The sequence below is a fragment of the Xyrauchen texanus genome, chromosome 14, assembly GCF_025860055.1.
Source record: "Xyrauchen texanus isolate HMW12.3.18 chromosome 14, RBS_HiC_50CHRs, whole genome shotgun sequence".
NCBI classification, from domain to species: Eukaryota; Metazoa; Chordata; class Actinopteri; order Cypriniformes; family Catostomidae; genus Xyrauchen; species Xyrauchen texanus.
In genome coordinates this window covers 16,986,493-17,010,541 of record NC_068289.1, presented here as the reverse complement: position 1 = coordinate 17,010,541, position 24,049 = coordinate 16,986,493, and the positions used below count along the sequence as shown (strand labels likewise).

Below are 24,049 nucleotides of genomic sequence, written 5' to 3'. Positions count from 1 at the left end.
AAGTAGAATAACAGACTCAACCCAGCTGCCTCAGCAAAATATTATTCAAATGTTTTTTTTTTAAAGAATATCCTGTCAGTTTGAGGTGCAGAGTAAGAAATGCTATTTTAACAAGTTGAAGCTTGAAGATTGACTCAAACTCCTCTTGTTTCAATGACAATTTTCCATTTTATTCTCATAGTGCCTTTTAGAAATGCTTATTAAGGGTGGGTGAGAAATAGAATATTCACTGTATAAATCAATATATATATTTTTGTGATGTTTTTTGTGCTGGTGAAATAAAAGTAAGCAAGATTTTTCATTTGGTCATCAAGTTTCCTAAAGACTATTATTTGACTAGTTTCACAATTCTTTCCTGTCTGGTGACGAAGAAGAGAGCGTTAAGAAGACAGCAATGTTTTTACTATTTAAACTGAGGGGAAAAAATTGCATTTATGTTGTTGAGTTCTGTTAGCCTAATTTCCATGAATCAGTTCAAACTGTCCACTTCAATTAATAGATTCAAAACTATTATTTAGGGATGCCCCTTTACCACTTTTCGTCCGATCCTGATCTAATGCCAGTGTTGTTTTTATGCACAATAAGTTTAAAATATCTTTACATTACTGTGTGGAACTAATTGAGTGCAGCCTACTCTTTAATATGTAAAGATACACAAACCTCTAACTACACATTATTTCAATATAAATGTATAGCGTATTAAGAAACACTTTATTATTTACTAGTATACTGGATAATGTAGCAGCAAAATTAACAGTAATTCCAGAATAAGTAATCTTTTGAAAAGAAGCCATTTTTTTTTTTTTCACAATTGTTTCAACTTGTATCTGGACTTTAAAGGATTTAGATCTCTTTTTTTGTTCAATTTACTTTAGTAAGATATCAGCTCACTTTTCATTCACAAGTTATTTTTTGGAACCCATTTAACTTAAATATTATTATCATTTGTAAGCAAATGATAATAATAATAATATATTATAATAGTAATATATTGTAATATATCTCAATCGTGAACCTTTAACTTTAAAACCATCTGGCTTTTATTTTGACATTCTGAACTCTCCAGGAAGTCCTGTAAGTATGTCTGTTTGTAGGCAAGTTCACAGTAGTTTAATTCGCTTCTTCAAATTCTGGTAAAATGCACCTCCAGTGCAGTTCTATATGCATATTATAAGTGAACCAAACTTTTGAGCATCTACATCTGAGATGTTGTTCGTGAGTAGTGCTTAAATATTGCGCACGGCTGTGAAGGCTAAAAATAGCCGCGAGTGTGTGTGTAAATAGAGCAGCGCAATTCACTGACATGCTGGACCTGAACGTGCATTTTATATATTTACTTATTAAACACATCCTTTTGTGATTCACAGAGCTATCGCACATCTTCAAGTGGCTTTGTGTCAGTCTGTGACATTCCAAGCAGGTGATCCAATCCGTGTAAGCTATTTGCTGCTTGCTGGATCTGCACAAGCTCATGAGACTGGGCGTGCTATGAGTAAATGTCTTATTCACTATGCACTGTATAAACAATTAGTTTGATTCTGTCTTTTGTGAGAAAATGTGATTGATTATGCGCACATGCTATCTGTGGTTGCTGGTCTACTGTGTGTACTGTTATTTCCTTCTTCCTTATACATTAACAATTTATCTATGTGCAAATGAATAACTAAAATTGGGTGATTAAACCGAAACTGCCATCTACCATTTAAATATATATATTTTTTTTACAAGTTAAAATTTTGTGTGAAATTTTGAGTTAATATAGGCCTAGTGTTAAATACGAGATTCTTCATTTTTTTTGGTGCAATTTTATGTATATTAATTATTATAATTATTCTAATAAATATATTCTAACTATTTGATTTTTATTTACTATATTGGTTGACCACTAGTTACAAACCTTTAATTCCCATAATACTGTTGTCTGGAAGAGAAACCAAAATACATCTTCAACACAACCCCTTAAATGAATAATAATTGTAACCAAGCTTATAAGAGGCAATTGCGAGTGTTTGATGACAACATAAAGATACAATTCCTCATCATTTGGAAAAATCATTTGTAATGTGGCGCCATTAGCCTCTTGCAGTCTCTGATTGTGTTACTGAGAGCATTGGACAATGAGGAACCCCTATTAGATTCCATCTTGCCACCATCCGCTGTTAAAGCAATTAAATTGTAGTGCGATCCTCTGTTTGCTTTCAACACTGGCTTTAGCTGGAATGCTCAGAACTGGAAAAAGCCCTTAAGGTTCCCAGTAATCTAAGAGCAATAGAAAGTTTGCTGTTATTTTATAGTAAAGATTAAATTTATTGTGCACACATCGCAGAAATAAAAATCTTTTCTTGAGCCAGAAACACCTCAGTATGTTGGAATGCCTGTGTGATGGGAGGTAAACTTGAACGCATGGATAAGCAAGCCATGTTCAGATTCATGCTCTCTGGTTTTGGCATTGAGTCTGATTTATGCCACAGTTAATATATAGTATTTCTTGTTTTTGTATTCGAAGCATGTTTTCACTTGGTGTGTTTGATGTGTAGATCTGAACATTTGGAAGGCAGGATTTAGTGCTGGCAGAGAAGTTGCTTGAATTGACAGGACCACATTATTTTCACACACCTGAAATCAAAACATTATAATGCACAGTAGAAAATTCTAATAATAACCAGAATATAATATTTTGTGCATAACGTGGGACTTAAGTATAAACAAGCCTGAAATACACCAGTGAATTGTATTTAAAAAATGACAGAGACTGTTATATATATATATAATACCAACAGGGGAGTGGAAACTCCACCCCAAGTTAGTGGAACAAATCTGGGTGAGATTTTACAGGGCAGAAGTGGACCTCTTCGGCTCTCAACAGACAGCGTAATGTCCCCTATACTTCTTTCTGAGTCACCCAGCCCCCCTGGGTCAGGACGCGATGGTGCATACATGGCCCTGAATGCCCCTGTATGTGTTTCCCCCTGTTTCTCTGTTCTCGGGAGTCTTGGCCAGAGTTCGCCAGCAAGTGTCTTGCCTCTTACAGCGCCATGCTGGCCGAACAGGGTTTGGTTCTCGGAGATAATGTCTGTCCTCGACGGCTCGCCTTGGCCGATTCCAGACAGGAGGGACCTTCTGACAATATTTCATCCCTGGCCCGAGCTGTGGAACCTTCATGTTTGGCCCCTGAAGGGTACCAACTGAGGGACACTGGGCTTTCACCTGAAGTTATTGAGACCATTCTAAGTGCTAGGGCTCCCTCTACTAGAAGTTACACCAATAAATGGGGTGTCTTTGAAAGATGTTTGAGTGCACATAATGCAGATCCAGTTAACTGCCAGATTGCTTCAGTTCTGGACTTTCTGCAGGAAAAATTGTCAGCAGGCACATGCCCCACCACTCTCAGGGTTTACGTGGCCGCTCTATCGGCTTGCCAGGCCTTGATTGACGGGGTGCCGTTGGGGAGACATCCTCTGCTCGCGACGCTTGCTTTGTTCGTGGAGCCATGTGACTGAGACCTCCTGCTAGGACCAGGATCCCTTCATGGGAATTAGCAATAGTCCTTGAGGGTCTGGTTGAGACCCCCTTCGAACCTCTACAGTCAGACTCTCAAGATGGTTTTTCTCATGGCAATTACTTCTCTAAAAAGAATTGGGGATCTTCTGGCTCTGTGGCTAAAGCAATATTGCACCCTTATCCTGACTGCCTGCCTAAGTTTCCTTTCTCTACTGTTCATCTGGTCACTCTCGAAGCCTTGTGCTCCCTGGTCTTTCCTTCTGAGCAGGAAAGACTTCACAGACTTTGTCCAGTCCGTGCCCTTCAGACTTATGTCCACCGCACTAGCCAGTGGCATAAGTCAGGGCAACTATTAGTTTGCAATGGGGGCCGCAACAGGGGGGCGGCCGCCACCAAGCAGACTATGTTGTATTGGGTGAGCGACGCTATTGCCCTGGTCTACGAGGCACGCGGTCAAGCTTCACCAGTAGATATCTGGGCTCACTCAACCAGAGGGGTTGCCTCCTCTAAAGCCTTGGCTAGATTTGTCCCTCTGCAGCATGTTTGTGATGCGGCAGGCTGGTCCTCTCCGCACACATTCATAAGATTTTATAGTTTAGATGTTCATGCCACTCCGGGCTCTTATGTCCTTGAGTGTCCAGAGTATCAAACATTACCTGTATTTAATGTAGTCTGGGTCGTATTTTCTTTTACCTTGCGTAGTTTGATGTTTGAGTGCACATAATGGTGGCCACCACCATTGTGTCCTTGAGCAAGGCACTTAACTCCAGGTTGTTCCGGGGGGATATACAGATTGTCCCTGTAATAATTGCACTGTAAGTCGCTTTGGATAAAAGCGTCTGCCAAATGCATAAATGTAAATGTAGTTGTCCATGGGTTTGGAGGATGAGGGCATGTCACACAATTTGGTTTGATTCTACCCAAAGAATTTGCATCAAAATACTATTAAGTTTAATTGGACTCACGGCTGTTGTCAACAACAAAAGATTTGGAACATGATTTCTCCTCTGTATAATAGTGTTGTCACGATACTAGAATTTCTAACTTCGATACGATACCTTGAAAAATATCGATATTCGATACCATTTTCGATACCACAGAGAAAAAAACTGCCACAATATTAAGAGGGTAGAACTGTCTAGAACATGACAATGAGGTATATTTTACATGAACAAAATGTCCTGAGGTATTGCACTTGTTCAAAAGCCTCTCAGATTGCCATACATTCAAAAACCAATAAAGTGCAAGTAAATAAAAAGTGCAATCTTTTGTATTTCCAAGTCAAATCAAATCCAATCTCAATGTCAACAAAAGATACTTAAACGTCAAGGGGTGGGGGGTTGGGGTTGACTAGCTTTCATAAGGTCTCTCGCTCTCTCCCTCTCTGCCGTGCACGCTTATGTATGTTGTGTGCTGCGCTATCTATGTTATGCGTGCAGTATGTTCTGTCTCGCATGATGCGCTTATAGATTCCGGAGATTTGAACTAAATTGCGGGCATCAGGGAGAAGCTATCAATATGCGGGAGACTCCCGAACTTCCGGGAGACTTGGGATGTCTGGCTTCATATCAAAAATATTTCCAGATAGCACTCCTGCTGTGTTCTTTATCAAACAAAACTGGTCGCTGGGCGCCGCATGCACTCGCCATCTTTACATTCACTTCACTTTTGCTATTTAACCAGAGCTGAATGAGAGGAGTGTGAGTGTGTGTGGTGTTTTTCAACGCGCCTTTGGAGAGAAGTGAAAGTGACAGCTCGGCTAGTATCGATACTTAGGGAAATTAGTATTGGTACCGTTCAGATATTTCAGTATCGATATTTATCGAAATATCGATATTTTTGACAACACTACTGTATAATATAGACCAGGTTGCAACCCAACTGTTGAGAACAGCAGTCTGCTTTTAATTGATCTCATTAGTCCAATAATTACTGATTATTATTATCATTTAAAAATCGAGAAATGGCCCCTGATATATAGTAAAAATACAGTACATAGAGAACCTTAAATAGAGAGATAGAAACAGAGAGAGATAACAAGTGAGAGTGTGAGGCAGGTTTTTAGAGATTTAGAGATTGATGGAAAAAGGCAGAAGGAGTAAAGGATTACCCGAATCCAGTTGCTGCTTATGGGCTTCGCTCCAGGTTCAGCTGGCAGTCTAAACACACGCACGTACACACAAACACACACTGCTAGCATTCCCCTCCTCATGAATAAATCAGAGTCTGTCAGCCTGCAACAGCCTTTCAAATACATGCTCATTAAATGCTTGTACAAAGTTCACTCAAGTTTGGAAAGGAATGCTAAATAAGGAGATTTTAAAAACATGTACATATTATGAAATGTTACTTTGTGCATGAACTGTGTTAAAGTTGAAGTGTGTATTTTTTATGTTAAACTACTTTATCATATTGCAGCTTAATATGGATTGAAAATTAATAGAAACCCGTTCATAGGTTTATTTCACTTACAAGTGGGAACTACTGTATATGGATACTGTCAAAACATTTCTGTTTGTTTGAAGGGCCCATCCAGCCAGACACAGCAGCATTGGCTCAACCAATGGCATAAAAAATGGGCAGGGTTGTCTGTTAGCAGAACAATGGTAGACAGAGGGAGTGTTTGAGAATCTTACACTGAAAAATGTGATGACGGTTGTAGCACAGAAATTACATTTTGCCTTTAGACTTAGTCCTGACAACATTCATTACTATTCATGTGTTAATACCAAAATATTAAAGGCGACCCAGACAGAACACTGAAGCCCCTCAGCCATTCACCTGAGCTTCTCAATTCTTTTCAAACACTCACACATTTTTTATGTTTCCTGTACAGTCAGCATGGAGGTATCCATTTACATTTTCACATTACCCATGTTCAGCTTAGCCCTTGATAACCATGTCTCTTTGAGTAGTGTGGAGACCTGTAAAGCTTTTAACATAGTTTCATCGCCTCCTCTCTCTTGGTTAGTCCAGGTTAATGCTGCGAGTGGTAAAACAGTGGCAATAACAATAGGATGAAAGACCAATGTTTAAAAAAGTCCTTCAATTTATTATTTTTTCAGATTAACACTTTATTGATTCACACACTTGAAATAGAAAAGAAAAACATATATTCACAGATTCAACAATAACCCCCATTATTCCCTTTCCCCTTCCTAATCCCCAACCCCATCCTGACCCTCAACAAATATCTCTGTAGTCACAATTTGAGTTACACACAAAAAAAAAGAAAAGAAAATATATTAAAAGAAATGTATCACACACATTTAAAATTGCACACCTCGCTCTACTGCCCCTGCCCGAGAGCCCTCCAAAAAGGCCAAATAGCAGCCCCATTTTTTATGAAACTAATCTAAGTTTCCAAGCCTTCTACATGACATCTCCTCAAATGACGCTGCCCTGCCCATCTTTGAGCACCACTCTTGAAATGAGGGCACTCCAGCCGACTTCCATCCCCTAAGAATGATCTGTCTGCTGATTATAACACTGGCTAGGACCCAATTTTGTATGTGTTTATCCCCTATATTAATGACCGCCTAAAATCTGGGACAAAATTTAGTTTGAGTGCCCAATATGTCACACATAAAACTCTGAATCATGGATCTTAACACACCACCAAAAAACATGGGTTGTGTCTCCATCTTCTGATTGTCATCGCCAGCATATGGGCGTGTCTTTAAGAGCAAACCTATATACGGTCCATTAGAATCGATGTAATATCTTAAATTACATATGGTGCACCCTTGCATCTCTAGATGTAGACTTTTTTTTTTTTTTTTTTATCCTAGCACTCCCTCCTCCAATACCAAGTTGAAATCTCCCATAATCTCTTGATAGAAGTCAAAGCTTCATTCCCCAGACTCTGAATTAGCAGGTAGTAATACACTGATGCTTCATGACCTTTTCCAAAAGCAGTAATCACCTCTCCCAGAGTATCTGCCAATTTAGGGGGGTGTTTGCTACTCCCATAAATGTATTATTAATAATAGTTGCAATTAACAATTCTTCCACTAAGTAATATAGTTAATTATTTGCCAAACTCAAGGCTGTTTACAGTTTTTAAGTTACAGATGAAATCTGGCATTTTAATATGGAATTCAACAGATATGCAGTCACCAACTTCGAATACGACTCATCCAATCAGTTTTTATTCTATGTGGCAATCATCTATAATGCAAGTAAATAACTTGCATGCTCACCAGATGTACTTTCACTGCATGTTGAGAGTAAAAGTTTGGTTAACTTGTTCTGTGTGTCCAAAGATGAGATCCACAGATCCATATGTCATTGAAAAATTTTAATATCTCTCTTAATATCCTTTGTTTTTTTACAGCAAGTTTTTGATTAAAATGTTATTCTAATCACACATGGATGTGTTACAGAAATCATGCACGTCTTCTCTCGTTATATGCGATTACTGGCTGATGCCGCTAGTCTTATAGAGACAGTACCAATTAAGCACGTGTTCAACATATCAATGTAAATACTTTAAATAGTACAAATTATGCAAGCAAAACAAATTTAACAAAAATATATAGGCCTATGGAACAAAATATATGCAACTTCAAGACATTAATTAATGAAATAGACTGAATTTGAAAAATTTTCAAAAGCTAAAATGTGACTGTAACAGGGTTAAGGACGGGCAAAGAGGAGGCGTAAACCAGCTGAACATTCAAAATAATGTTTAATGAAAACTTAAAAAGACACAAACATAAACACACACGGCAGCTGTGTGTAGCTTTCTATCTCTCCCGAACTGCCACATCCGTCTCTGTGATATCCCACTCCTCGGCTGATTAGCCCGTTTGGGGAGGGGGGGGGTGTGGTTGGCCGGCCATGCACATTATCTGCCTGGCCCTGCCCTCCTCCTCGTCACAGTGATCAATTTGATAAAAAAAAAAATTGTAAAATTTACATTTTCGAATTTTACCTAGAAGGGTTGCCTTGAAGGTTCGTTTCAAATTAAGAGCATTGGCTGAGAGAGAATTTACTTTATATGTAAGAAAATGGACACAACAGAAATGAATCGATATCGAATCAAAACCGGATTCGTATCGAGAGCTTGTGAATCGGAATCTAATTGAATCTGGAATCTGTATCAATACCCATCCCTATCAGTTTTTATACAACAGGATTGTGAAACGAATAGTTCCAACTGTAAATGACTGGATGAGCCACTTTCATCACTATAGAGCTGAACAGTCAGTTTCCATATTTTCTTCATAGACGAATCGATTTTTAGAGATAAAATCCTTATGGAAAAGAATGAATGGCAAGAACACTTACAGAACCAAGATGGCACTGTTGAACTCTTTTTGAAATCTTTTTTGCTTCAAATCAAAGTTTGTAATGTTTATAAAGTTTGTAACAGTGCCCACCCACTTTTAGCCATCTTGGATCCGAAAGTGTTTTTCCCATACATTTCTTCCATAGGGATTTTAACAATCCTTTATAAAAGAGTTCTTAACCATGAACTAAACCAACCAGCTCCAAGGTGAATCACAGCATTACAAACTTTGATTTGAAGAAAAATATATTTGAAAATCGGACAAAAAGACAAAGTTAGAAGACTGTGTACTTTCCATCTTTCATAAGGGAATGAACTACAATTCCTTGAAGCATTGCAGATTACTTAAATTAATTAAAAACAATGGAAAAATATGGAACCTAAGATTTTAAGTTGTTAATTATAAGTATAGAAACAATATACTTACATTTAAAATATTCAGTAGTTTGGAAGAATGACTTGATTGTATCATTCCGAGTAGTTCCTGTGAGTGGGTGGTAGCTGCAGCATTTGTTTGGTGAACTTTGTTGGCTGAGATGATCTGATTGGTGGAGTGTTTCTCTTCAGGATCATGGGTAGTGTAGTTCTTGACCAGGAAAATAAATTTGATTTCTAAAAATTAAGTTGAATTGATAGTTAATTTGTAGTTGGTATGAATTCGCCATTGGGGAAAAAAATATGGGACTTTTACTCCCGGAACCATGCAGACTGTTGCAATGTGTTGTAAAACTTTTTTTTACAGTAGTTCGCCAAGTTGCTTGGCAGCCTTGAACAACCCACAGTTAGGCTAACAGAACTGTATTTTGTGATTATTATAAGTAATAAATACTTCTATATGGAACGCTAATGTTTGTTATCATACTGTTGTCATTGTGTTTTTTTATAAAGCAATAAGCAATAAGTGACTCAAAGTTGTGTTACAGGACTTTTACTAAATTAAGGGTAATGGTAAAATCACAAAAACGTACGGCTTTGAAAGACTTCTTGCTGCATTACAGAATGCAGTGGAGTAAAAGTTCCATTATAGAATTCATGTTTGATAGACATTCCATTGAGGCTTTATACAGAGAATGCAGATGTAACACACATTCTGTGAGGTTTCATCCCTCAGGTTGAGTGGATGTATGAGGTTTCTCTGAGCTCAGGTTTTCAATGACAAGCGAGTTAAACTAGTGTGAGAGAGCCAGGCAATTGGTGTTGTCTGAAGGCGACAGCAAACAGCTGTAAATTGTGTCTTAAGGCTTCTGCTTTTGGTACTTTTTAAATCAGGAGGAGGACATTAATTATAAAATGAGTGGAAGAGAACTGTGGAATTATTCCAACAGAGTTACTTTAGAGTAAGACACTGTTGAAATGGATATGAATTTGCAGAACATTTACACTTAAGGGATAGTTCATCCAAAACATTAAATTCTGAAATCATTTGCTCACCCTCATGATATTCCAAACTCAAATTACTTCCTTTCATCACTGGAACTAAAACATAAGTTTATAATACCTCATGTGCATGTGTTTGCCTGTGGTTTTTGTGCCCACATGCCTCCTATGTATGTGTGTGTGTGTGTGTGGGTGTGTGTGGTTATGTGAGCACTGGTTAGACAGCAAGCAGCTGGTATCCTGGTGTGAAAAATATGGTTCACCATGTGTGGTGGCTGAATGCACAGAGTTAGTGTGGTTTTGAATGGATAAATATTACATTTGGAGGAAAAGAGAGGCCGACAGTGATTATGTCTGTGTTCATATGGTGGATTAAAGTCAATTTAATGTTTTTACATAAGACCCTGCTGAAAAAGAGAAAACTATATCATGCTGGATAATGAGCAGTGCGCTTTACTCATTAGAGTTTTAGCAGTCTGCAAATTCTGTAGTACACACTTAGACTTTTGATTTTTAATTAAAAAGCAAAAGTCCATCGATACATTTTTTAATTATTTAACTGCATGATAATATATATATATATATATATATATATATATATATATATATATATATATATATATATATATATATATATATATAAATGTGATTAATCTGATTAATTATTCGGCATATCATGTATTTATATATATAAATATTTGCTGAGAAAGGCCCTCAAATAACAAAAAATGTACACAGAATGATGTAGAATTATACATATTTATATTTAAATAATTATACAAAAAAATCATTATAAAAATAATATATATATTGCTCAATCTGGTAATTAAATGAACACCTCACAACAAGAAGGTCCCAGCACGAAGAGTAAGAGTGAGAGTGTGAGTGTGTATGTCTGTGTGTAAGCCCTGTGATGGACTGGCTACCTGTCCGGTGCTTACCTGCCTTCAGCCTACCCTACATAGGACAAGCTGCTTTAGAAGATGGATAGATGGATAATTAAAATGCATTATTGTGGCAGGCAAGTAAAGCATTGATAGGACAATACAGTGGATATAGTATTTAAATATTAGTAAATAGGGCTGCACGATATATCGTTTTAGCATTGACATCGTGATGTGTGCATCCGTAATAGTCACATCCAGAACGTGCGATGTAGTAAGATAAGCATATAGTCTAGTAGTGTTGTCAAAAAATACTTACAAGTATTACTTACAAGCAAAAGATGGCGAAAAGCAAAGTAGAAGCTGCTGCGGAGGCTCAACTGAATCTTGTCGAAAAGAAAAGTGGAAAAAGCCAGTTTTGGAAATTCTTTGGATTTGAGGCTGGTGAAAAGGGAAACATCATAGATCAGCAAAAACCTATTTGTAAACGCTGCTTTCGCAATTTTCTGACGAAAGGAGGAAATACATCTTTAAAGGAAAAATGCATTACATCTTAAATGCAGTTATATTTAATGCGTTATAGCTTTCTTAAAGTTCAAATAATACAGAAGCAGATCATGTTAATAACTATAAACTCAGAAACTGGCATTTCTCCGTGTGGCCGGTGCCTCTTCTATGAGTTGCGCGAATGTCCTTATCTAAGGGGGAGAGATTGAAACTGCACCCGGCTGAGAGAGATTCTGCCTTGGGGATGCTCATCCCTCGAGCGTGCACACTTAATGCAGCTAGATTAGAATGCGATTGCTTGCAACTTATTTAATCATAATATATGTCACTGTGCATTTCTTATCGTGAAGAAAATTGGCAATATGCAGCTTTATTAATTTGAGAGTACTTTGTACATTAGTTTGGAAATTGTTTTTTTATTAATTCTATTGTATGCTTGTTTATTTAGGTTTTGTTTTTTAGTACTTGGTAAAAACTTATATAAATCTTATATAAGTGTTCAAAAATACTTTAAGCATACATTGTACAGTTTTTTTTATAATTCAAAAGTAATATATTTAACTTAAAGTGTTGCTCAATGGCATATTTTTGTTCTTAGTTCTGCTGCTAATGTTTTGTAGACTTTGTTGTTTTGTAACCTGTTTTTGTGTTTTGCTTTGGTACCGAAAATGGTATCGAACAGGTATTGGTACCGACTACTGAAATTTTGGTACCGTGACAACACTATAGTCTACAATTTTTTTTTTCCAATAGGAAAAGTAGTATTATATCTGTCTGATATTACGGAATTTACTCTGATTTATGGGTTCGTAGATACACAGGATGATGTTGATCAAAAACAGGTACTTTGTCGAGAGTGTCTTGCAATTGTTACCACAACACAAGGAAACACGACCAATTTGTTTGATCCTTTAAGTCAGCGCCACAAATCTTTGTATGTCGAGTACAAAGCCAGAGCTAAATGCCGTCCAAAGCAAAAAAACTATTTCAGATGCCTTTGCCAGTGTTACACCATACGAGAAAGTTTCCAAACGGCAGAGAAAAATCACAGATTCAGTAACATTTCACCTTGCGAAAGACATGGTAGCAATTTAGCATAGAGGGTTTTAAAAACACGATCCGGTCGCTTGACAAGCAGTATGTAATATAATCACGCAACTATTTTTCAAGTTATTTCTTTTATAAACATTTTATTTCATGTTGTATTTTTGTAAACCACTCAGGGTTGGTGTATAGCTGCACATTTTTACCCAAAGGGTTTAAATTAAAATATATTTATTGTATACATTTCTTTAAAAAAAAGGTTTGTAATCTAATTTGTAATATGATAAAATGTTAAATTACTTATTTTGTCATTCACATAAATTATTGTGATAATAAAACTTCCTTAGTGTAATGCTCTTTTTTTTTCTGGTTGGAGTACAGAGATAAAGCCTCCTGCAATCTCCTGGATCCCTTCTAGACACCACACTTAATTCACAAATGAGCCCCTTTATTTTAGGGTAAGCAACATGCATTATTAATATCATAACATGTTAGATTATTGACTTTAGGGTGAATTGATAGAGGAGTATTACATGAATACAATGGAACCATGGTGAATTAAACAGTGTATTCATTATTATAATAAAATAAACTACCCAAAATAAGTTAAAAAGTAAAAAGTCATTTTCAGTTTCTTTTTTTAATAAAAATTTTCCATGAAGATGCAGTTCCCTACAAAATCACCCCAAACATTCTAGAATAATTAATTCTTCTCAAATAGAGCTATTCAAGTAATCTGGCGAAGTCATCCAGTATTTTTTCATATCGCAATATATACCGCAGAAAAACAAAATATCGTAATGTCAGTTCCCCTTCTGTCGCTCTCTCCACGTTGTGTCAGAGAAGCGACACTAGGGGTCTCTCTTGAGCGCCGATATTCACCTCTGAACTATGAAAAAATGGCAATGAGAGTTGGCAACCAGTATTTGCATGTCCCGACCCCGGACATACTGGTATTTAAGTGGCGCAAATACGGGAGTTCATTCAGAAAATTTCTTCGGAGCCGATGGTCGTGTCTGCAATTGCTGCGTGTTACACACCGAGTTCCTGTCATTCCTCTGCTGCATGCTGTTGGATTCCACGGCGCACAACAGCGGCTTTCTCCTGTTTGCACGGCTGTGCATTCCTGCCCCTGGGCGCTTCGACAGTGTAGATCATAAAAGAACTCTCACGAGTCCTTTTTCCATAAAAGAGTGATTTTATTTAAAAGAGTAATTTCCTCTAAAAGAGCAAAACACAGCGGCGTTGAACGTCCTTTTAAGGACGTGTCTTTATAAAGATGCCTTTCCACCCCTGTGTTGTTTCTGGATGCGGTAGAGTGCTCTCCGCTTCAGACGGCCACAGGCGTTGTCTCGTGTGTCTGGGTAGCGATCACACCGAGGCTGCGTTTGTGGATGGTTCATGTTCTCACTGCGAGAACATGACCATGACAACGTTGCGGTCGCGGCTTGCTTACAACCGTGAGCAAGCCACTCCAGCCGCCCCCCGTGTTGCTCCTTCTTCCCACGGGATTGAGGACGATGCGGCTGGCAATGGAGGCGATTTGGGGATGGCAGCGGGTGCAGCTCCACCGGGTACGCCCCCTCGGACCACCCGCACCCCAGCACGCTCGTTGATTCCCGTCCGTGCTCGAGGCGGCGGCGACTCGCCTCACAGCCAGTCTGCCGACCCTCTTGCGATGGAAGCAGATGAGCTCGCCGCAGCATCGGAGGGCATGGTATCTGATGCTGAGGACTCCCCTGGGCTGCCGCTTTCGGGCCTGCACGCCCAGGCTGAGGCTGACACACAGATGACCAACATGCTTTCCCGGGCAGCCAACAGCGTGGGCTTGGACTGGAACCCTCCATCTTCCCCACAGCCATCACGGCTGGACGACTGGTTCCTGGGGTCTGGGCGCCGCTCACAGCCTCACCCCCCGGGTACGCGGCGATTCCCCGGGTGGATAGGGCGGTTGTGATCCATCTATGCCCCGGAACCCCTACCACCTGGCAAGGTCGCCCCGTACTCCCTTCCCGGACCTGTAGAGCAACCTCCTCGCTGACAGCGAAGGCCTACAGCGCCACCGGACGCGCCACTTCCGCCCTGCATGCCATGGCTCTTCTGCAGGTCCACCAAGCCAAGGCACTACGCAACATGCACGGGGGTGACCCTGATCCCGACACGCTGCAGGAACTGAATTCAGCGACCGACCTCACCCTGAGAGCGACGAAGGTCACAGCGCAAGCGCTCGGGCAGGCGATGGCCACGCTAGTGGTCCAGGAACGTCAACTGTGGCTGAACATGGTCGAGATGCGTGAAGCCGACAAGACTCGCTTCCTCAACGCCCCTGTCTCCCAGTTCGGCCTCTTCGGCGACACCGTCGAGGACTTTGCCCAGCAGTTCTCCACAGTAAAGAAGCAGACGGAGGCCATCTCTCACATCATGCCTCGCCGCAAGCCTGCCGCCACGGCCCCTGCCCCGTCTGCTTGCCGAGGGCGTCCTCCCGCGGCCAGAAGACAAGCTCCTGCTCCGCCTCAACCCGGGTCCAGCTCTCAGCCCCAGCGTCGAGCAAACCGCGGGAAGCGTACGCCCCCTGTCTCACGGACCCCCTCGAGGACCCGGAAGGTTCCCAGGCGCTCCTGAGACAACGCACCCAGAGCCCAAGATGTTAGCTCCGGAGGTGTTAAGACCGCTCCCGTAGGTGTTAAGACCGCTCCGGTGGAGGGCCGGGAGGAGAATCCTTTGTTTTTTCATTTGCCGCACCCCTTAACAGGGGCTGCGGTACCCACATTCTCAATAAAAGAGCTATTTCCTTTGTCTCTGGGGCACATGGCCCGCAAATGCCGTTCTCACGGCACTCTGCTTTCAGGCCTCAACAGTCCCGGCTCCCTGGACGCGGTGTCCCCGCCTTCAGCCTCACGACTGTTCCCCGGCCGGCCGGTTCAGACGAGTCCAGAGGACGCCAGCATCAGACCTCCTCCTCAGTCACGAACCCGCCCCCTGCTGGGTGTGCGGAGCAAGGTAAGTGCTTTGAGTTTATTCTCAGCACCAGAGCCTCGGGACGCCACGTTGCCTCCCGATGCTGTGTTACCTGTTCCGCACCGCTGCGAAGCCCTGCCGGGTACGTCCAAAAAACTCGTCCCCTTGGTGCCCCTAGCACGGAGCTTAGAGGCGTGGCTTTCACTGCCCAACCTGTCACGCTTGCTGCACCGGACCATTCGACTCAGTTAAGCAATTCAGTTTGCCAGGTCTCCGCCCCCCTTCGTGGGCGTACATTTTTCCGCAGTACACGGCCAACATGCCCATTTCCTGCATGAAGAAATTGCCTCCCTTCTATTAAAGGACGCGATAGAGCCTGTCCCTCCAACCGAAGCGAAGAAGGGTTTTTACAGCCATTACTTTGTTGTACCCAAGAAAGGCGGCGGCTTACGACCGATCTTGGACCTGCGAGTTTTCAATCGGACCTTGTCCAAACTCAAGCCAGGCGCCGTGGTCCCGCTAAAACATTTCTAACAGCTCCTGGGGCATATGGCATCCTCCGTGGTGGCCGCGCCACTGGGGTTGATGCATATGAGACCACTTCAGCACTGGCTCCGGACTCGAGTCCCGAGACGAGCATGGCGCCGCAGCACGCACAACGTAAAAGTTACTTCTGCCTGGAAGGACCTTCTTTCTCAGGGACGGGGCTCGCGCTGGCACCCGCACCCAGACCTCTGGAACCTCCACGTCTGGCCCTTGGACGGGATGCGGAAGATCTAGCCGGCCTACCATCGACCGTCATAGATACAATCAATAAAGCCAGAGCCCCCTCTACCAGGCATCTTTACAGTCTAAAGTGGCGTCTGTTCGTGGACTGGTGTTCTTCCCGAGCCGAAGACCCGCAGAAGTGCGCAGTTACGTCAGTGCTCGTCTTTCTTCAGGAGAGGCTGGAGAGGAGGCTGTCCCCCTCCACCCTCAAGGTGTATGTCGCCTCTATTGTGGCCCACCATGACACGGTAGACGGCAAGTCTCTTGGTAAGCACGACTTAATCGTCAGGTTCCTAAAAGGTGCCCGGAGGATAACTCCGTCTCTTCGTCTGCTTTGGGGGACAGCAGAAAGGGAACGCTGTCTCCAAGCAGAGACTCGACCACTGGGTTATCGACGCCATTTCCCTGGCTTATCACACCCAGGCCGTGCCCCCCCCTTGCGGGTCCGAGCCCACTCCACCAGGAGTGTTGCGTCCTCATGGGCACTGGCTAGGGGCACTGCCCTAGCAGATATTTGTAGAGCAGCGGGCTTGGCAACACCTAACACTTTTGCGAGATTCTACAATCTCCGAGTTGAGTCAGTATCGTCCCGTTTTTTCTCAGGTACCGAGCCCGTAGAACTCGGTAGCATGCCCACAATCTGACCGGGTGAATCGCTTGCACCTAGCACCTTTCCCCCTAACCAGGGGAAACAGTGCGCCTTCATTCCCAGGAGATCCCAGGTTTGGGACACTGGTTGATTCCTCCCTAGCCCTCGTGGGTCGCAGTTCAGCGGAGGAACTCGCCGAACCAAGCCACTGCGGGTACCGCAAGATACCCTGTACTGGTATAGGTGCTCCACAGGTAAGGCCTCCTTCAGACTTCCCCTGTGTGTAACACCACGGTTTTGTCCCTTCTGGCGAGCGGACTCCCGTGTTTCCCTTAGGCAGTCACGGCTGCCTCGGTTGCCGTGCTGTATGTTCCCCCCTCTATGAGGCTGGATCCACCACCGCACCAACTTTTCCACATAGGCCCTAAGTCAGGCCTCTGATGGTTTTGCCACTTAAACTTGCCTCCCCTCTCGGGTAGGCGTGGCCTCCGCAGGGTCTTCTCCGCCCTAAATAAGGGCTAAGACCCCCTTCCCTCAATGCGTGTAAGGGCCCCGGCCTTAGTTGCTCTATGCGAGGAACATAGAGAGAAAAGAGGCCCGGCCAGGCTTGGCCCGTTCCCAGGTTGGCGGCCAGCACCTTGTTCCCCCCTCCAGGGTAACGATAAGGAATCCTGATGGCTTAAATGGGGCATTGGGGAAGGGTACGTGCAGCCTGATACAGTTGGTCATCCTGCACGTAAGAATACCTGCTCGCTCCTGTATCAGCAGTTCATGTACACGGCTCAGCGCATGGCACTTTTATAAGTGGACCCCTAGTGTCGCTTCTCTGACACAACGTGGAGAGAGCGACAGAAGGGAACGTCTAGGTTACGTATGTAACCTCCGTTCCCCGATTGAGGGAACGAGACGTTGTGTCTCCCTTGCCACGTCACTGAGCCGAGCCACTGTTGTGGCCGGACCATTTCCGGCTCCTCAGAAAAATCCTGAATGAACTCCCGTATTTGCGCCGCTTAAATACCCGTATGTCCGGGGGCGGGACATGCAAATACTGGTTGCCAACTCTCATTGGCCTTTTTTCATAGTTCAGAGGTGAATATCGGCGCTCAAGAGAGACCCCTAGTGTCGCTTCTCTGACACAACGTCTCGTTCACTCAATCGGGGAACGGAGGTTACATACGTAACCTAGACATTTTTTCCAATATCGTGCAGCCCTATGTTAGAGGGAAAAACATTAGTGGGAGAGATACAGAGTTGGCAATTAATGTGTGAATGGTCGATCTTAATAATCTCAGAGACATCATATAAAATGATGCGGAATTGGCAGTATCCATGGAAACAGACTGTTAAACCCTCCTCTGCTAGTGAATATCAATATGTGGAAAGGTTTTGCCACTGTTCCATCCTCTGAATTCTCTTGTTTTATTTCTTATCGAACTGTTATTTTAAATAATGAGAGTTGTTCTGTGTCAGGTTCACATGAGTTTTTCCTCTCTGCCCTGAGTGGATTGTAAGGGAGGTGTGTGTGTGTGAGTGTGCTTTTGTTTTTGCTGAGGTAACCAACATAAACAGTGTTATCGGCCCCCGTGCAGAAGGACATGTCAGTCAGCGGGCTCTGTGATCTCTCTGGTATTTCCTCTCACGGTCAGAAATTCCCTTTAAACAAGCTTGGTCAGACCCTGATTAAACGTGTGTGTATGCATTTGTGTGTGTGTGTGTAGAAGTTTAATGTTAAATGGAGTACCTGAGTCACACAGCCTGCCAGCTCAGGGGAAATGAACATCCTGAATGTCTTTCCAACAATGTTACGGTTCTTCCTCAAGTGTCACCATTGAACTGATAGAAACGTTTTAACTGACGTAAACCCTTCCCATATAGACCTGTTTAATATGTTCACTTAGAAAACAGATATAATTCTGGCTCTGAATGTTTTGTGGTGTGCTTCACAAAACCCCTTAATTGGTGGTAAAATCATTTTAACAAATGGCCTCTCATGGATTATTGCTTTAAAGTAACAGTTCACCCAAAACGAATAGAATTATTCATTACATACTCATACTCGTTAGGGATGCACCGAAATGAAAATTCTGGGCCGAAACCGAAACCGAAAATCCAGGATGCACTTGGCCGAAAACCGAAACCGAAATTTTTACCTATTTAAAAAAAAAAAAAAAAAAAATTTGTGTATAATTGTATTAATTTCATACTTTTTCATTAATTTCATGAATTTAATTAATCTGAATTGAAAAACTACAAACCAATAAAATAAATCACACTTTTATTGAAAGTAGCACAACAAAATTGGACAAAAAATACATTAAAACTATATTAAATATTATTCTTCTTTCAGTTCTGTAAAAATCTAATTTTACAGATTTTATTAACAATTATCCAAATAATGTAAAGTTTTAGAAAACTGTTATATGCACAAAAACAGTCAAGTAATGAACTTAGCTAGCATCTTTCAAAAAGTTTAAATATGCAACAGTAATTTTAATTAAAACAACAGGCAGAACACAGAATGGCAGAGGACCTCTATTCCACTAATCTATATATAACTATAATATATAATTATATATATAGATCAGTGCTCTATTCTGTTTATGTAAACGTATGTACACTTTAAGTGAAAATGATTGTGCAAAACAGCAGTAATTGAACTAAATCCAACCTCAACTGTAAACGACAGATGTATCCTCAAGTGAAGAACAAGTGTAATGTAATTGCTATACACATCATATTGGACCGCTTTCTATTTAACTACAAGTGACAGGTTTCTCTTCAAGAACAAAAGTTGCTAAACTTTCTGACAGTCTCTCCTGTCAGAAAGCTCATCAAGAACATGAGATGCTGCACTGAACAGTTTCTCACTCTTTGTGCTGGTGCTTGGGCAGATAAATACCTGTGCGCAATCCGCGCAAGCAAAGGAAAGCGGTGTTTGTTTATGCGCCCGTGAGTCAAGGGGATTGTCTCTTCTGGCGTAGTTCAGATAAATACGTCTCAAGTTGTGTTGTAGCTGTGCTAGTTGTGACATTTTCCTGTAGAATCACTTGCTGTATTCTGTATATATATATCTTGAAAGTTCTGCTGAACAAACACTGCAGATCGCAAATTTGATGTCCTTATCAGAAACTTTGAAGAATTTCCACACCGCTGACAGGATCAGCCTTTGTTTGGTAGCGCCGTTGTGGAATTATCTAACAGCTGTGATAAGGGCTACATCGATCCAGATTGAAATCTGAGCACTGAGGGGCGGGGCGAGGAGGTATATATATTCGGCTCATATTTTCGGCCTTTTTTCTCTTTCGGAAGAAAACCGAAATTTCGGTGCATCCCTAATACTCGTGCTACTGCTCCTACCCAGATAGCATGTATGCATATCCGAAATGTCAGTTTTAGATCTTTTCATCTGGAAAGCATTGCAATCTAATTAAAATCTGCTAAACATCTTAAAAAGATTAGATTTACAAACATTATAAATCATAAACGTATCCAAGACATCTGCTGAATGTCTTATTTACATCTGAGAGGAAACTTTCAAAGATGTAATGCAGATGAAAAAATATGTCTTCCAGATGTTAACATGCACATCAAATAGATGTCTGGGTGATGTATGTGTACTGTCATGGTATGCTGTTAGTTTTTCTGAGGACCACAATTGGAAAAATTGTGAGATTTGAATGTTTTGCCTATACAAAGCTAAAGCTGTATGGCTTAAGAAAACTTGTAATACAGTGTTGTCGCATGGACTACTTTTATGATATTTTGTTGTCATTTTTGAAGCTTGAAAGACTTTGTCACTCTATAACACCTTTTGTGGTATGTTAGCGTACAGGTTTTGACCGAAATGAGGGTGATTAAATAATGACAGTATTTTTATTTGTGGATGAACTATTCCTTAAATGTTTTAAATGTTGGTTTTGTTTACTTCCTCTGAGTATAGTTGTAATATCTAAGCTAATTGGCTTAAGCATGCAGTTAGCTATCTATACAGCTGCCGGTGACAACTGACTCATTAAGAAAGGTTACATGACAAATCCAGACTTTGGGGAGTAAAGAGACAGGTATGAGACTCCCTCAGCACCCTCAGATAACTTATAAAGGATTTATTTTGTGTCTTTGATCCAGACAGACCTTTCCAGACTGTGAGAGAGATGTGTGTGTACGTGAGTTTGTTGAAATGCCTGATGCACTCAGATGTATATATTTGACAGTAGTGAGGTCATCCTTAATCTGCTGGTGGAGGGGTCATCCATCTTGTCTGACAGACCAAGAGTAGACATCCCAAAAAAAGAGTGATGTGGTAATGAAAGAGAGGACTGAGTGAACAGATTTGACCCTTTCATTCAGAAGGTAGTGTTTTCTCTGTGAATCAGATATGATTTTTACTTTAAACTCAGTAGGGAGAGACACTTCAAAGATCTGATTTACCTTTTGATGTCACATTTAGACTTGGACATTCTCCTACCATTTCCCTGGTGTAATAACGAAGTCATACCATAAGGTGGTAAAGTTGCTCAGGCAGTTCAAAATGAGCTTTGGTTAGCTGGACAATGTCCGTTCATTGACTGTCTGAGGCATATTGCACTCAAAACTGGAAAAATCACAAACTCAAATCAGTTTATCTGACAAATGTGCAATTCCTGGGAACCAGGCTACACATTTTGAATAGTCTGCCTGGAAACAAAGTCATGTTTTGGTAACTGTAACAATTACCGTGTTCACATAAACAATCTTTCACGGATTATGCTTAAAAAAGGCCCTGGTGTACTTCAAGCAAAATCGATCAACAGAGTGTGACGTAATTTGTAACAAAATCTGGCCAAATAGGTATTTTTTAGATTGTTTCGGTGGTTTGAAACAGCTCGTCAGTGCAAATTCTCAGGAAATCTTCACACTGGCTGCTAAACACCATCATACTACCATTGGTCCAAGTTAAAGGTAGGTGTCTGGAGTGTCACCTACTTTGAGGCCCGACAGCTGATTCCGGTTATGTTCTTCAGTCAGTTAAGATCACCCATCTTTGCAGTAGTATTAAAATCATCATAAAATACAATAACAGGTGGTAAATGGTGCATATTATGGCTGCTTATAGTATGTTAGCGCATGTTTCCCCGTCTGTCACTCACTCGACGTTGTGTCGATGAGTTGACACTAGGGGTCGCGCTGGGGCGCGGTTGCAGGTTTGCTTCACAGCGTACCCGCGATCTCGTTCGGAGTGCCTGACGACGATGAGATCTCGATCGCTGCATCGGAGAGGACGCTGAGGACTCGGCTGAACTCCCACCCTCGGGTGCGGCGGCTCAGTCGCAGGCTGACGCGGAGCTGACAGCCATGCTTGCCCGGGCAGCCACGAGTGTCGGGCTGGAGCGGAACCCTCTGCCTCCCCCCGAACCCTCGCGGCTCGACGATTGGTTCCTGGGGCCAGAGCGCCGCTTACGGCTACGCGCCGCCCCCGTTCCTTTCTTCCCGGAGGTGCATGAGGAGCTTACGTGCTCGTGGCAGGCACCTTTTACTGCTCAGGCACCTCAGCCGCTTGGGGCTTCGGGTCAACTGGGAAAAGAGCAAGCTCGTCCCGGTTCAGAGCATCTCTTTTCTCGGTATGGAGTTGGACTCGGTCTCAATGTTGGCGCGTCTCACCAGCGAGCGCGCACAGTCAGTGCTGAGCTGTCTGCGTACGTTCAGACGGAACACGTTGGTCCCACTGAAATCCTTTCAGAGGCTCCTGGGGCATATGGCATCCTCAGCCACGGTTACACCGCTTGGGTTGATGCATATGAGACCACTCCAGCACTGGCTGCAGACCCGAGTCGAGAGACGAGCATGGCGCCACGGCACACACAGCGTCCGTGTCACGCAGACGTGTTTCCGCTCTCTCAGACCATGGTCAGACCTAGCGTTCTTACGGGTAGGAGTTCCCCTAGGCATGTCGTGGTCACAACAGATGCCTCCCAAAGGGTTTGGGGCGCCGTATGCAGCGGGCACTCTACTTGCCCTGAGGAGGCTTTTACCGTTGATCCGGGGCAAGCATGTATTGCTCCGGACAGACAACAAAGCCGCGGCAGCGTATATCAACAGCCAAGGCGGTCTACGCTCTCGCCGCTACTCAAGTCGCTGCGGGGCACTCACATCCCAGGCTACCTCAACAGCAGCGGTCGCGCTGTCATGGCAGGTTACATCCAGCAGAGAGTGGAGGCTCCACCCCCAGGTGGTTCAGCTGATCTGGAGTCGATTCGGCCAAGCACATGTAGACCTGTTCGCTTCCCCGGAATCGTCCCATTGCCCACTTTGGTACTCTCTGACAGAGGCCCCCTGCAGATGCAAATATGCGTTTCCCCCAGTGAGCCTACTTGCACAGACGTTGTGCAAAATCAGGGAGGACAGGGAGCAGGTCCTCTTAGTGGCCTCGGACCTCACGCTCCTCGCGACAGCCCCCCCCCGGCGAATTCCCTTGAGGAAGGACCTTCTTTCTCAGGGTCAGGGCACCATCTGGCACCCATGACCAGACCTCTGGGATCTCCATGTCTGGCCCTTGGACGGGATGCGGTAGACTTAGGTGGCCTACCACCCGCGGTGGTAGACACGATCACTCAGGCGAGAGCCTCCTTAACGAGGCGCCTTTACGGCCTGAAGTGGCGTCTGTTTGCTCAGTGGTGTTCTTCCCGTGGTGAAGACCCCCAGAGATGCGCAGTTGTATCAGTGCTTTAAGTAACGTCTCGGTTACTGACGTAACCTCCGTTCCCTGATGGAGGGAACGAGACGTTGTGTCCCGCCAGCCACAGTACTGAACCATCCGCTGAAAGCACCGGGTCTTTGGCTGGGCTCCTCAGTGCGATACCTGATGTGTATTTGCAGCGTCACTCCTTTTATAACCGTATGTCCGGGGGAGTGGCATGCAAATTCCACACGCCAATTCTCATTGGCCTTTTCTCAAAATCAGAGATGTCCAGGCTCCACAGAAGTGACCCCTAGTGTCAACTCATCGACACAACGTCTCGTTCCCTCCATCAGGGAACGGAGGTTACGTGAGAAACCGAGACGTTTTCTTGCGTTGACCACTTTTTCGAAAAGGCTGATTTAGTTATCAGTGTATTAGTGTTCATGCAAACACACACTGAGTGAAGAATACGC

The 24,049-nt window shown here is 42.7% G+C and overlaps 1 protein-coding gene across 3 annotated transcripts in view; it reads left to right on the top strand.

Annotated features, from left to right (window-relative positions):
* LOC127654861 (disco-interacting protein 2 homolog A-like) overlaps positions 1-24,049 on the top strand; it is a 201,834-nt gene that overhangs the window by 36,444 nt on the left and 141,341 nt on the right. The window lies entirely within an intron of this gene.